At 46.0% G+C, this 14,787-nt stretch overlaps 6 non-coding genes across 6 annotated transcripts; 5 read left to right on the top strand and 1 right to left on the bottom strand.

Moving 5' to 3' along the window:
• The first annotated feature begins 1,115 nt into the window (after window positions 1-1,115).
• Window positions 1,116-1,187, top strand: trnap-ugg (transfer RNA proline (anticodon UGG)). The gene has a single exon. It is a non-coding gene; the product is annotated as a tRNA-Pro (tRNA).
• A 3,190-nt stretch (window positions 1,188-4,377) lies between these two features.
• trnap-ugg (transfer RNA proline (anticodon UGG)) lies at window positions 4,378-4,449 on the top strand. Its single transcript has one exon. It is a non-coding gene; the product is annotated as a tRNA-Pro (tRNA).
• Window positions 4,450-7,745: 3,296 nt separating this feature from the next.
• On the top strand, window positions 7,746-7,817 carry trnap-agg (transfer RNA proline (anticodon AGG)). The gene has a single exon. It is a non-coding gene; the product is annotated as a tRNA-Pro (tRNA).
• Window positions 7,818-9,000: 1,183 nt separating this feature from the next.
• On the bottom strand, window positions 9,001-9,071 carry trnag-gcc (transfer RNA glycine (anticodon GCC)). The gene has a single exon. It is a non-coding gene; the product is annotated as a tRNA-Gly (tRNA).
• Window positions 9,072-11,217: 2,146 nt separating this feature from the next.
• On the top strand, window positions 11,218-11,289 carry trnap-ugg (transfer RNA proline (anticodon UGG)). Its single transcript has one exon. It is a non-coding gene; the product is annotated as a tRNA-Pro (tRNA).
• Window positions 11,290-14,480: 3,191 nt separating this feature from the next.
• Window positions 14,481-14,552, top strand: trnap-ugg (transfer RNA proline (anticodon UGG)). The gene has a single exon. It is a non-coding gene; the product is annotated as a tRNA-Pro (tRNA).
• The last annotated feature ends 235 nt before the right edge of the window (window positions 14,553-14,787 follow it).

Raw genomic sequence — 14,787 nt, 5'->3', positions numbered from 1 at the left:
AGATATTTATTATAATCACAATATAGTCAGTGTAATCAGCGCGTCTCGCAGCAGCTGACGGCATGGCGCGAGAAGATCGCTGGAGGAACGCCCACACAGCTGAAAAAACAAAAACACACGCGGCATGACAGGCACGGATCATGACAGTGAAATGAAAGGTGGCATTCTTCATTTATTTATTTATTCATTCATAACTGACAGCCTCACGCTCCGCTCCTGCCCGGGCGGAAGAGGTGCTCCTATTCGGCTTAACTGTGACACACGCCCGCCCTCCTCCTCCGGAGCTTCCATTCGGTTAAACTTAGGGGCCGCTTGGAACCGCCCGTGCCCGGGGAAGGTGCTCCTCTACGGCTTACTGTGACACGAGCATGCCCTCCTCCTCCGGAGCTTCCATTCGGTTAAACTTAGGGGCCGCTTGGAACCGCCCGTGCCCGGGGAAGGTGCTCCACTACGGCTTACTGTGACGCGAGCATGCCCTCCTCCTCCGGAGCTTCCATTCGGTTAAACCTAGGGGCCGATTGACACCGCCCGTGCTCGGGGAAGGTGCTCCTCTACGGCTTAACTGCCACGCACGCCGGCCGGAACTCTGGTACGGTCCGAACCGCGCGAAACGTCGCCACCAATCGTGTCCGGGGGAACTTGCTCTTCTTCGTCCACTCTCTTCTTCGTCCACTCTCCTCTTCGGCGCACGCCGGCCGTCTAACCGCTCCAGCGCCCCCTCGTGCCGCTCGGCGAAACTACAATGCCTCCGAATATTTTTTAGACCCGCGAAGCACTGAAGCCGCGAAAGGTGAACCGCGAAGTAGCGGGGTATTACTGTAATTCTCACTGAGGACCCTCTTTCAAATCCAAAACAAGACCATCATTACACTGGATTACTTTGAGTTCACCTGAATCTTCCGTACTGATAGGAATGGTTCTTCGCTGGTACGAGCATGTCATCAATTGGAGGTGGCTCATTTGGCTCTGGGTATGGTTGTGAGTGGTTTCTCGTTCAAATCCAAACAGGTTCTTAGTGTAAATTCAGGGTTGGTTGGGAGAGGTTCCAGGTTCAAATCCGGGGTCTTAGTGTCGATGAAGGCTTGCGGCCAACAGTCAGTTAGCCAGCTAAACGTGGCTCGTTGGTCTAGGGGTATGATTCTCGCTTTGGGTGCGAGAGGTCCCGGGTTCAAATCCTGGACGAGCCCATCTCAGTGTCGGTATGGTCGCCCAGTCTCTTAGTCAGCTTATAATTTTGATGCAAATCTATACAGGGAGATGCTGGAAAAACTAACATGAAACAACAAAACTGAGACTGTACCCTGAATACTCCCCAAAAAATGCTTGAGTTCCTTATAATTTCAATAACCTTGGTCCAATCGCACATTTTTTTAAAAAATCTTGGAAATGACATTAGCTACCTAGCTACAGTCCAAAATCAGCTCCTACAACCTCTTAGAACATTTCTACTCTAGTTTCCACCCCTCCACAGTACAGAAACAACACTGATCAAAATCACCGGCAACCGACTCTGGCCTAATCACCATTCTCACCCTCTTTGATCTGATAGCAGCTTGCGATACAATTTCAAAAACCATCCTCCTGAACAGACTCCATGACATTCTTTATCTATACCCTACCTCTTGTCAAGATATTTCACAAACTAAACCTACACTCCCACTGTTATGCAGATGACACTCAGCTCTACCTCTCCACATAATCAACTGCCATTATTCCGGGTTCCTCCATTTATTGACTGCTTCCCCGAAATGTATTATTGGTTCTCATCCAATTTTCTGCAACTTAACCATGATAAAACTGAAATCCTACAGATAGGTACCAAGTCCACTCAAGCCAAAAGTGACAGTTTTTCCCATGACACTTGACAATACCTCAGTTTCCCCCTCTGGTCAGGTTAAGACTCGGGGTGTCATCCACTCTCTCCTTTTCATTAGAATTAAATGAAAATCCCCGATCTGCATACTTTCTACTTTATAGAATAATCGTCCTGCGTCCCCGTCCATCAGTATTCTTTTAAAGCACGTCCAACCTTGTATTTGATCAGTCCCATTACCAGAACTTGCAATAATTTACTGCAACTAAAAAAAAAAACCTCCTGATTAAAAGCAATTGCTAAAATTTGGCCAAAAAGCGGATTTGTAAAAACATCAGCAGGTCTGACAAATAGCCTAGGGTCTCCACATTAGAAAATGGAATGTTATTGATATTCCAAAAACTGGTAGACAGTTTTGTATCCCCACCCCCAATAATGAGGGTGACCGCAGACATAGTTGTTATGACACAAGGCATATTCGCAGGTGAGAACAGACCAGGGATGGCGCTGCCTGACAACACATTATGATAGCAATTGACGCGTAACCACGCAGCCTAACATATTGCATTGGCCGGGAATTGAACTCGGGCCTCACGCATTGCAAGCGAGAATTCTACCACTGAACAACCAATGATTAGTACTTCTTGTCCAATAGAATAGAGACGTCCACCATAGAAAACGTTTTATCTGGCCCTGATAATGCATGTTTTTTCCTTCTTAAAATGTAGCGTTCTTGCCATGTATACAATGCATCAAGTGAACGATACATTTCTTTAACGGTAAGATCACTCTGCAGAAACGATTAAATACTGGAAGATGCACGAACGATCCCCAACAATACATTGCGATAATACACGCCTGTATTAATACATTGAGAAAACCCTAATTACGTTTGATAATGTTACAGTGAGATACCAAATTTGAGTATTATGAGACTAAGCTGTGGCGATTCTGATAGTTGGAACACCACCACTTGACTTTAATTATGACTACAATCTATAAAGTTAACTGATTTCGATACTTTGTGGCAAGCACTTTGGCTCGTTGGACTACGGGTATACAGTAATACCCCGGTTATCGCGGTTAATGGGGACCGAGACCACCCGCGAAAACTGAAAATCCGCGAAGTAGCGGCGCACCTTCAAAAATGCTTAAATAAAAAAAATAAAATAAATATATATATATATATATATATGGGTAGAGAGAGAGAGAGTGAAATTCATGTTATAACAAAAAAAAAACAAATTATTATTAAAACTTATTTTTTATTCCCCAGCCATTATTTTCGTATTTATTCAATTACTTCTTTTTGTATTTATTTAATTACTTCGACTTTTACCTGCTGGTATGCCATCCGGTGTGCCCTGTGAATGTTATGATCCTCCAGCAGAGCTGGAGGGTTGAGCAGGACTCTCCAAACGCAGACACGGGAAAAAAGGTGGTGATACAAAGATATTTATTATAATCACAATATAGTCAGTGTAATCAGCGCGTCTCGCAGCAGCTGACGGCATGGCGCGAGAAGATCGCTGGAGGAACGCCCACACAGCTGAAAAAACAAAAACACACGCGGCATGACAGGCACGGATCATGACAGTGAAATGAAAGGTGGCATTCTTCATTTATATATTTATTCATTCATAACTGACAGCCTCACGCTCCGCTCCTGCCCGGGCGGAAGAGGTGCTCCTATTCGGCTTACTGTGACGCGAGCATGCGCTCCTCCTCCGGAGCTTCCATTCGGTTAAACTTAGGGGCCGCTTGGAACCGCCCGTGCCCGGGGACGGTGCTCCTCTTCGGCTTACTGTGACGCGAGCATGCCCTCCTCCTCCGGAGCTTCCATTCGGTTAAACTTAGGGGCCGCTTGACACCGCCCGTGCCCGGGGAAGGTGCTCCACTACGGCTTACTGTGACGCGAGCATGCCCTCCTCCTCCGGAGCTTCCATTCGGTTAAACCTAGGGGCCGATTGACACCGCCCGTGCTCGGGGAAGGTGCTCCTCTACGGCTTAACTGCCACGCACGCCGGCCGGAACTCTGGTACGGTCCGAACCGCGCGAAACGTCGCCACCAATCGTGTCCGGGGGAACTTGCTCTTCTTCGTCCACTCTCTTCTTCGTCCACTCTCCTCTTCGGCGCACGCCGGCCGTCTAACCGCTCCAGCGCCCCCTCGTGCCGCTCGGCGAAACTACAATGCCTCCGAATATTTTTTAGACCCGCGAAGCACTGAAGCCGCGAAAGGTGAACCGCGAAGTAGCGGGGTATTACTGTAATTCTCACTGAGGACCCTCTTTCAAATCCAAAACAAGACCATCATTACACTGGATTACTTTGAGTTCACCTGAATCTTCCGTACTGATAGGAATGGTTCTTCGCTGGTACGAGCATGTCATCAATTGGAGGTGGCTCATTTGGCTCTGGGTATGGTTGTGAGTGGTTTCTCGTTCAAATCCAAACAGGTTCTTAGTGTAAATTCAGGGTTGGTTGGGAGAGGTTCCAGGTTCAAATCCGGGGTCTTAGTGTCGATGAAGGCTTGCGGCCAACAGTCAGTTAGCCAGCTAAACGTGGCTCGTTGGTCTAGGGGTATGATTCTCGCTTTGGGTGCGAGAGGTCCCGGGTTCAAATCCTGGACGAGCCCATCTCAGTGTCGGTATGGTCGCCCAGTCTCTTAGTCAGCTTATAATTTTGATGCAAATCTATACAGGGAGATGCTGGAAAAACTAACATGAAACAACAAAACTGAGACTGTACCCTGAATACTCCCAAAAAAATGCTTGAGTTCCTTATAATTTCAATAACCTTGGTCCAATCGCACATTTTTTTCAAAAATCTTGGAAATTACATTAGCTACCTAGCTACAGTCCAAAATCAGCTCCTACAACCTCTTAGAACATTTCTACTCTAGTTTCCACCCCTCCACAGTACAGAAACAACACAGATCAAAATCACCGGCAACCGACTCTGGCCTAATCACCATTCTCACCCTCTTTGATCTGATAGCAGCTTGCGATACAATTTCAAAAACCATCCTCCTGAACAGACTCCATGACATTCTTTATCTATACCCTACCTCTTGTCAAGATATTTCACAAACTAAACCTACACTCCCACTGTTATGCAGATGACACTCAGCTCTACCTCTCCACATAATCAACTGCCATTATTCCGGGTTCCTCCATTTATTGACTGCTTCCCCGAAATGTATTATTGGTTCTCATCCAATTTTCTGCAACTTAACCATGATAAAACTGAAATCCTACAGATAGGTACCAAGTCCACTCAAGCCAAAAGTGACAGTTTTTCCCATGACACTTGACAATACCTCAGTTTCCCCCTCTGGTCAGGTTAAGACTCGGGGTGTCATCCACTCTCTCCTTTTCATCAGAATTAAATGAAAATCCCCGATCTGCATACTTTCTACTTTATAGAATAATCGTCCTGCGTCCCCGTCCATCAGTATCCTTTTAAAGCACGTCCAACCTTGTATTTGATCAGTCCCATTAACAGAACTTGCAATAATTTACTGCAACTAAAAAAAAAAACCTCCTGATTAAAAGCAATTGCTAAAATTTGGCCAAAAAGCGGATTTGTAAAAACATCAGCAGGTTCTGACAAATAGCCTAGGGTCTCCACATTAGAAAATGGAATGTTATTGATATTCCAAAAACTGGTAGACAGTTTTGTATCCCCGCCCCCAATAATGAGGGTGACCGCAGACATAGTTGTTACGACACAAGGCATATTCGCAGGTGAGAACAGACCAAGGATGGCGCTGCCTGACAACACATTATGATAGCAATTGACGCGTAACCACGCAGCCTAACATATTGCATTGGCCGGGAATTGAACTCGGGCCTCACGCATGGCAAGCGAGAATTCTACCACTGAACAACCAATGATTAGTACTTCTTGTCCAATAGAATAGAGACGTCCACCATAGAAAACGTTTTATCTGGCCCTGATAATGCATGTTTTTTCCTTCTTAAAATGTAGCGTTCTTGCCATGTATGCAATGCATCAAGTGAACGATACATTTCTTTAACGGTAAGATCACTCTGCAGAAACGATTAAATACTGGAAGATGCACGAACGATCCCCAACAATACATTGCGATAATACACGCCTGTATTAATACATTGAGAAAACCCTTATTACGTTTGATAATGTTACAGTGAGATACCAAATTTGAGTATTATGAGACTAAGCTGTGGCGATTCTGATAGTTGGAACACCACCACTTGACTTTAATTATGACTACAATCTATAAAGTTAACTGATTTCGATACTTTGTGGCAAGCACTTTGGCTCGTTGGACTACGGGTATACAGTAATACCCCGGTTATCGCGGTTAATGGGGACCGAGACCACCCGCGAAAACTGAAAATCCGCGAAGTAGCAGCGCACCTTCAAAAATGCTTAAAAATAAATAAATAAATATATATATATATATATATATATATATGGGTAGAGAGAGAGAGTGTGAAATTCATGTTATAACAAAAAAAACCAAATTATTATTAAAACTTATTTTTTATTCCCCAGCCAATATTTTCGTATTTATTCAATTATTTCTTTTTGTATTTATTTAATTACTTCGACTTTTACCTGCTGGTACGCCGTCCGGTGTGGCCTGTGAATGTTATGATCCTCCAGCAGAGCTGGAGGGTTGAGCAGGACTCTCCAAACGCAGACACGGGAAAAAAGGTGGTGATAGAAAGATATTTATTATAATCACAATATAGTCAGTGTAATCAGCGCGTCTCGCAGCAGCTGACGGCATGGCGCGAGAAGATCGCTGGAGGAACGCCCACACAGCTGAAAAAACAAAAACACACGCGGCATGACAGGCACGGATCATGACAGTGAAATGAAAGGTGGCATTCTTCATTTATTTATTTATTCATTCATAACTGACAGCCTCACGCTCCGCTCCTGCCCGGGCGGAAGAGGTGCTCCTATTCGGCTTAACTGTGACACACGCCCGCCCTCCTCCTCCGGAGCTTCCATTCGGTTAAACTTAGGGGCCGCTTGGAACCGCCCGTGCCCGGGGACGGTGCTCCTCTTCGGCTTACTGTGACGCGAGCATGCCCTCCTCCTCCGGAGCTTCCATTCGGTTAAACTTAGGGGCCGCTTGGAACCGCCCGTGCCCGGGGAAGGTGCTCCTCTACGGCTTACTGTGACACGAGCATGCCCTCCTCCTCCGGAGCTTCCATTCGGTTAAACTTAGGGGCCGCTTGGAACCGCCCGTGCCCGGGGAAGGTGCTCCACTACGGCTTACTGTGACGCGAGCATGCCCTCCTCCTCCGGAGCTTCCATTCGGTTAAACCTAGGGGCCGATTGACACCGCCCGTGCTCGGGGAAGGTGCTCCTCTACGGCTTAACTGCCACGCACGCCGGCCGGAACTCTGGTACGGTCCGAACCGCGCGAAACGTCGCCACCAATCGTGTCCGGGGGAACTTGCTCTTCTTCGTCCACTCTCTTCTTCGTCCACTCTCCTCTTCGGCGCACGCCGGCCGTCTAACCGCTCCAGCGCCCCCTCGTGCCGCTCGGCGAAACTACAATGCCTCCGAATATTTTTTAGACCCGCGAAGCACTGAAGCCGCGAAAGGTGAACCGCGAAGTAGCGGGGTATTACTGTAATTCTCACTGAGGACCCTCTTTCAAATCCAAAACAAGACCATCATTACACTGGATTACTTTGAGTTCACCTGAATCTTCCGTACTGATAGGAATGGTTCTTCGCTGGTACGAGCATGTCATCAATTGGAGGTGGCTCATTTGGCTCTGGGTATGGTTGTGAGTGGTTTCTCGTTCAAATCCAAACAGGTTCTTAGTGTAAATTCAGGGTTGGTTGGGAGAGGTTCCAGGTTCAAATCCGGGGTCTTAGTGTCGATGAAGGCTTGCGGCCAACAGTCAGTTACCCAGCTAAATGTGGCTCGTTGGTCTAGGGGTATGATTCTCGCTTAGGGTGCGAGAGGTCCCGGGTTCAAATCCCGGACGAGCCCATCTCAGAGTCGGTATGGTCGCTTAGTCAACTCATAATTTTGATGCAAATCTATACAGGGAGATGGTGGAAAAACTAACATGAAACAACAAAACTGAGACTGTACCCCGAGCACTCCCAAAAAAATGCTTGAGTTCCTTATTATTTCAATAACCTTGGTCCAATCGCGCATTTTTTTCAAAAATCTTGGAAATGACATTAGCTACCTAGCTACAGTCCAAAATCAGCTCCTACAACCTCTTAGAACATTTCTACTCTAGTTTCCACCCCTCCACAGTACAGAAACAACACTGATCAAAATCACCGGCAACCGACTCTGGCCTAATCACCATTCTCACCCTCTTTGATCTGATAGCAGCTTGCGATACAATTTCTAAAACCATCCTCCTGAACAGACTCCATGACATTCTTTATCTATACCCTACCTCTTGTCAAGATATTTCACAAACTAAACCTACACTCCCACTGTTATGCAGATGACACTCAGCTCTACCTCTCCACATAATCAACTGCCATTATTCCGGGTTCCTCCATTTATTGACTGCTTCCCCGAAATTTATTATTGGTTCTCATCCAATTTTCTGCAACTTAACAATGATAAAACTGAAATCCTACAGATAGGTACCAAGTCCTCTCAAACCAAAAGTGACAGTTTTTCCCATGACACTTGACAATACCTCAGTTTCCACCTCTGGTCAGGTTAAGACTCGGGGTGTCATCCACTCTCTCCTTTTCATCAGAATTAAATGAAAATCCCCGATCTGCATACTTTCTACTTTATAGAATAATCGTCCTGCGTCCCCGTCCATCAGTATCCTTTTAAAGCACGTCCAACCTTGTATTTGATCAGTCCCATTAACAGAACTTGCAATAATTTACTGCAACTAAAAAGAAAAAACCTCCTGATTAAAAGCAATTGCTAAAATTAGGCCAAAAAGCGGATTTGTAAAAACATCAGCAGGTTCTGACAAATAGCCTAGGGTCTCCACATTAGAAAATGGGATGTTATTGATATTCTAAAAACTGGTAGACAGTTTTGTATGCCCGCCCCCAATAATGAGGGTGACCGCAGACATAGTTGTTATGACACAAGGAATATTCGCAGGTGAGAACAGACCAGGGATGGCGCTGCCTGACAACACATTATGATAGCAATTGACGCGTAACCACGCAGCCTAACATATTGCATTGGCCGGGAATTGAACTCGGGCCTCACGCATGGCAAGCGAGAATTCTACCACTGAACAACCAATGCTTAATAGTTCTTGTCCAATAGAATAGAGACGTCCACCATAGAAAACGTTTTATCTGGCCCTGATAATGCATGTTTTTTCCTTCTTAAAATGTAGCGTTCTTGCCATGTATGCAATGCATCAAGTGAACGATACATTTCTTTAACGGTAAGATCACTCTGCAGAAACGATTAAATACTGGAAGATGCACGAACGATCCCCAACAATACATTGCGATAATACGCGCCTGTATTAATACATTGAGAAAACCCTAATTACGTTTGATAATGTTACAGTGAGATACCAAATTTGAGTATTATGAGACTAAGCTGTGGCGATTCTGATAGTTGGAACACCACCACTTGACATTAATTATGACTACAATCAATAAAGTTAACTGATTTCGATACTTTGTGGCAAGCACTTTGGCTTGTTGGACTACGGGTATACAGTAATACCCCGGTTATCGCGGTTAATGGGGACCGAGACCACCCGCGAAAACTGAAAATCCGCGAAGTAGCGGCGCACCTTCAAAAATGCTTAAATAATAAAAAAAAAAAATATATATATATATATATATATATATATATATATATGGGTAGAGAGAGAGAGAGTGAAATTCATGTTATAACAAAAAAAAAAAATATTATTAAAACTTATTTTTTATTCCCCAGCCATTATTTTCGTATTTATTCAATTACTTCTTTTTGTATTTATTTAATTACTTCGACTTTTACCTGCTGGTACACCGTCCGGTGTGCCCTGTGAATGTTATGATCCTCCAGCAGAGCTGGAGGAATGAGCAGGACTCTCCAAACGCAGACACGGGAAAAAAGGTGGTTATACAAAGATATTTATTATAATCACAATATAGTCAGTGTAATCAGCGCGTCTCGCAGCAGCTGAAGGCATGGCGCGAGACGACCGCTGGAGGAACGCCCACACAGCTGAAAAAACAAAAACACACGCGGCATGACAGGCACGGATCATGACAGTGAAATGAAATGTGGCATTATTCATTTATTTATTTATTCATTCATAACTGACAGCCTCACGCTCCGCTCCTGCCCGGGCGGAAGAGGTGCTCCTATTCGGCTTAACTGTGACACACGCCTGCCCTCCTCCTCCGGAGCTTCCGTTCGGTTAAACTTAGGGGCCGCTTGGAACCGCCCGTGCCCGGGGAAGGTGCTCCTCTTCGGCTTACTGTGACGCGAGCATGCCCTCCGCCTCCGGAGCTTCCATTCGGTTAAACTTAGGGGCCGCTTGGAACCGCCCGTGCCCGGGGAAGGTGCTCCTCTACGGCTTACTGTGACGCGAGCATGCCCTCCTCCTCCGGAGCTTCCGTTCGGTTAAACTTAGGGGCCGCTTGGAACCGCCCGTGCCCGGGAAAGGTGCTCCTCTACGGCTTACTGTGACGCGAGCATGCCCTCCTCCTCCGGAGCTTCCATTCGGTTAAACTTAGGGGCCGATTGACACCGCCCGTGCCCGGGAAAGGTGCTCCTCTACGGCTTAATGTGACGCGAGCATGCCCTCCTCCTCCGGAGCTTCCATTCGGTTAAACTTAGGGGCCGATTGACACCGCCCGTGCTCGGGGAAGGTGCTCCTCTACGGCTTAACTGCCACGCACGCCGGCCGGAACTCTGGTACGGTCCGAACCGCGCGAAACGTCGCCAACAATCGTGTCCGGGGGAACTTGCTCTTCTTCGTCCACTCTCTTCTTCGTCCACTCTCCTCTTCGGCGCACGCCGGCCGTCTAACCGCTCCAGCGCCCCCTCGTGCCGCTCGGCGAAACTACAATGCCTCCGAATATTTTTTAGACCCGCGAAGCACTGAAGCCGCGAAAGGTGAACCGCGAAGTAGTGGGGTATTACTGTAATTCTCACTGAGGACCCTCTTTCAAATCCAAAACAAGACCATCATTACACTGGATTATTTTGAGTTCACCTGAATCTTCCGTACTGATAGGAATGGTTCTTCGCTGGTACGAGCGTGTCATCAATTGGAGGTGGCTCATTGGGCTCTGGGTATGGTTGTGAGTGGTTTCTCGTTCAAATCCAAACAGGTTCTTAGTGTAAATTCAGGGTTGGTTGGGAGAGGTTCCAGGTTCAAATCCGGGGTCTTAGTGTCGATGAAGGCTTGCGGCCAACAGGCAGTTAACCAGTTAAACGTGGCTCGTTGGTCTAGGGGTATGATTCTCGCTTTGGGTGCGAGAGGTCCCGGGTTCAAATCCCGGACGAGCCCATCTCAGTGTCGGTATGGTCGCCCAGTCTCTTAGTCAACTTATAATTTTGATGCAAATCTATACAGGGAGATCCTTGAAAAACTAACATGAAACAACAAAACTGAGACTGTACCCTGAATACTCCCAAAAAAATGCTTGAGTTCCTTATAATTTCAATAACCTTGGTCCAATCGCACATTTTTTTCAAAAATCTTGGAAATGACATTAGCTACCTAGCTACAGTCCAAAATCAGCTCCTACAACCTCTTAGAACATTTATACTCTAGTTTCCACCCCTCCACAGTACAGAAACAACACTGATCAAAATCACCGGCAACCAACTCTGGCCTAATCACCATTCTCACCCTCTTTGATCTGATAGCAGCTTGCGATACAATTTCTAAAACCATCCTCCTGAACAGACTCCATGACATTCTTTATCTATACCCTACCTCTTGTCAAGATATTTCACAAACTAAACCTACACTCCCACTGTTATGCAGATGACACTCAGCTCTACCTCTCCACATAATCAACTGCCATTATTCCGGGTTCCTCCATTTATTGACTGCTTCCCCGAAATGTATTATTGGTTCTCATCCAATTTTCTGCAACTTCACCATGATAAAACTGAAATCCTACAGATAGGTACCAAGTCCACTCAAGCCAAAAGTGACAGTTTTTCCCATGACACTTGACAATACCTCAGTTTCCCCCTCTGGTCAGGTTAAGACTCGGGGTGTCATCCACTCTCTCCTTTTCATTAGAATTAAATGAAAATCCCCGATCTGCATACTTTCTACTTTATAGAATAATCGTCCTGCGTCCCCGTCCATCAGTATTCTTTTAAAGCACGTCCAACCTTGTATTTGATCAGTCCCATTAACAGAACTTGCAATAATTTACTGCAACTAAAAAAAAAAACCTCCTGATTAAAAGCAATTGCTAAAATTTGGCCAAAAAGCGGATTTGTAAAAACATCAGCAGGTTCTGACAAATAGCCTAGGGTCTCCACATTAGAAAATGGAATGTTATTGATATTCCAAAAACTGGTAGACAGTTTTGTATCCCCACCCCCAATAATGAGGGTGACCGCAGACATAGTTGTTATGACACAAGGAATATTCGCAGGTGAGAACAGACCAGGGATGGCGCTGCCTGACAACACATTATGATAGCAATTGACGCGTAACCACGCAGCCTAACATATTGCATTGGCCGGGAATTGAACTCGGGCCTCACGCATTGCAAGCGAGAATTCTACCACTGAACAACCAATGATTAGTACTTCTTGTCCAATAGAATAGAGACGTCCACCATAGAAAACGTTTTATCTGGCCCTGATAATGCATGTTTTTTCCTTCTTAAAATGTAGCGTTCTTGCCATGTATGCAATGCATCAAGTGAACGATACATTTCTTTAACGGTAAGATCACTCTGCAGAAACGATTAAATACTGGAAGATGCACGAACGATCCCCAACAATACATTGCGATAATACACGCCTGTATTAATACATTGAGAAAACCCTAATTACGTTTGATAATGTTACAGTGAGATACCAAATTTGAGTATTATGAGACTAAGCTGTGGCGATTCTGATAGTTGGAACACCACCACTTGACTTTAATTATGACTACAATCTATAAAGTTAACTGATTTCGATACTTTGTGGCAAGCACTTTGGCTCGTTGGACTACGGGTATACAGTAATACCCCGGTTATCGCGGTTAATGGGGACCGAGACCACCCGCGAAAACTGAAAATCCGCGAAGTAGCGGCGCACCTTCAAAAATGCTTAAATAAAAAAAATAAAATAAATATATATATATATATATATATGGGTAGAGAGAGAGAGAGTGAAATTCATGTTATAACAAAAAAAAAACAAATTATTATTAAAACTTATTTTTTATTCCCCAGCCATTATTTTCGTATTTATTCAATTACTTCTTTTTGTATTTATTTAATTACTTCGACTTTTACCTGCTGGTATGCCATCCGGTGTGCCCTGTGAATGTTATGATCCTCCAGCAGAGCTGGAGGATTGAGCAGGACTCTCCAAACGCAGACACGGGAAAAAAGGTGGTGATAGAAAGATATTTATTATAATCACAATATAGTCAGTGTAATCAGCGCGTCTCGCAGCAGCTGACGGCATGGCGCGAGAAGATCGCTGGAGGAACGCCCACACAGCTGAAAAAACAAAAACACACGCGGCATGACAGGCACGGATCATGACAGTGAAATGAAAGGTGGCATTCTTCATTTATATATTTATTCATTCATAACTGACAGCCTCACGCTCCGCTCCTGCCCGGGCGGAAGAGGTGCTCCTATTCGGCTTACTGTGACGCGAGCATGCGCTCCTCCTCCGGAGCTTCCATTCGGTTAAACTTAGGGGCCGCTTGGAACCGCCCGTGCCCGGGGACGGTGCTCCTCTTCGGCTTACTGTGACGCGAGCATGCCCTCCTCCTCCGGAGCTTCCATTCGGTTAAACTTAGGGGCCGCTTGACACCGCCCGTGCCCGGGGAAGGTGCTCCACTACGGCTTACTGTGACGCGAGCATGCCCTCCTCCTCCGGAGCTTCCATTCGGTTAAACTTAGGGGCCGATTGACACCGCCCGTGCTCGGGGAAGGTGCTCCTCTACGGCTTAACTGCCACGCACGCCGGCCGGAACTCTGGTACGGTCCGAACCGCGCGAAACGTCGCCACCAATCGTGTCCGGGGGAACTTGCTCTTCTTCGTCCACTCTCTTCTTCGTCCACTCTCCTCTTCGGCGCACGCCGGCCGTCTAACCGCTCCAGCGCCCCCTCGTGCCGCTCGGCGAAACTACAATGCCTCCGAATATTTTTTAGACCCGCGAAGCACTGAAGCCGCGAAAGGTGAACCGCGAAGTAGCGGGGTATTACTGTAATTCTCACTGAGGACCCTCTTTCAAATCCAAAACAAGACCATCATTACACTGGATTACTTTGAGTTCACCTGAATCTTCCGTACTGATAGGAATGGTTCTTCGCTGGTACGAGCATGTCATCAATTGGAGGTGGCTCATTTGGCTCTGGGTATGGTTGTGAGTGGTTTCTCGTTCAAATCCAAACAGGTTCTTAGTGTAAATTCAGGGTTGGTTGGGAGAGGTTCCAGGTTCAAATCCGGGGTCTTAGTGTCGATGAAGGCTTGCGGCCAACAGTCAGTTAGCCAGCTAAACGTGGCTCGTTGGTCTAGGGGTATGATTCTCGCTTTGGGTGCGAGAGGTCCCGGGTTCAAATCCTGGACGAGCCCATCTCAGTGTCGGTATGGTCGCCCAGTCTCTTAGTCAGCTTATAATTTTGATGCAAATCTATACAGGGAGATGCTGGAAAAACTAACATGAAACAACAAAACTGAGACTGTACCCTGAATACTCCCAAAAAAATGCTTGAGTTCCTTATAATTTCAATAACCTTGGTCCAATCGCACATTTTTTTCAAAAATCTTGGAAATTACATTAGCTACCTAGCTACAGTCCAAAATCAGC

This window comes from Idiotropiscis lumnitzeri, chromosome 12 (genome assembly GCF_059441095.1).
Source record: "Idiotropiscis lumnitzeri isolate Australia: NSW breed Sydney's pygmy pipehorse chromosome 12, RoL_Ilum_1.0, whole genome shotgun sequence".
NCBI lineage: Eukaryota > Metazoa > Chordata > Actinopteri > Syngnathiformes > Syngnathidae > Idiotropiscis > Idiotropiscis lumnitzeri.
The sequence above is the reverse complement of the archived record's forward strand: the minus strand, read 5'-3'. Positions and strand labels throughout refer to the sequence as shown.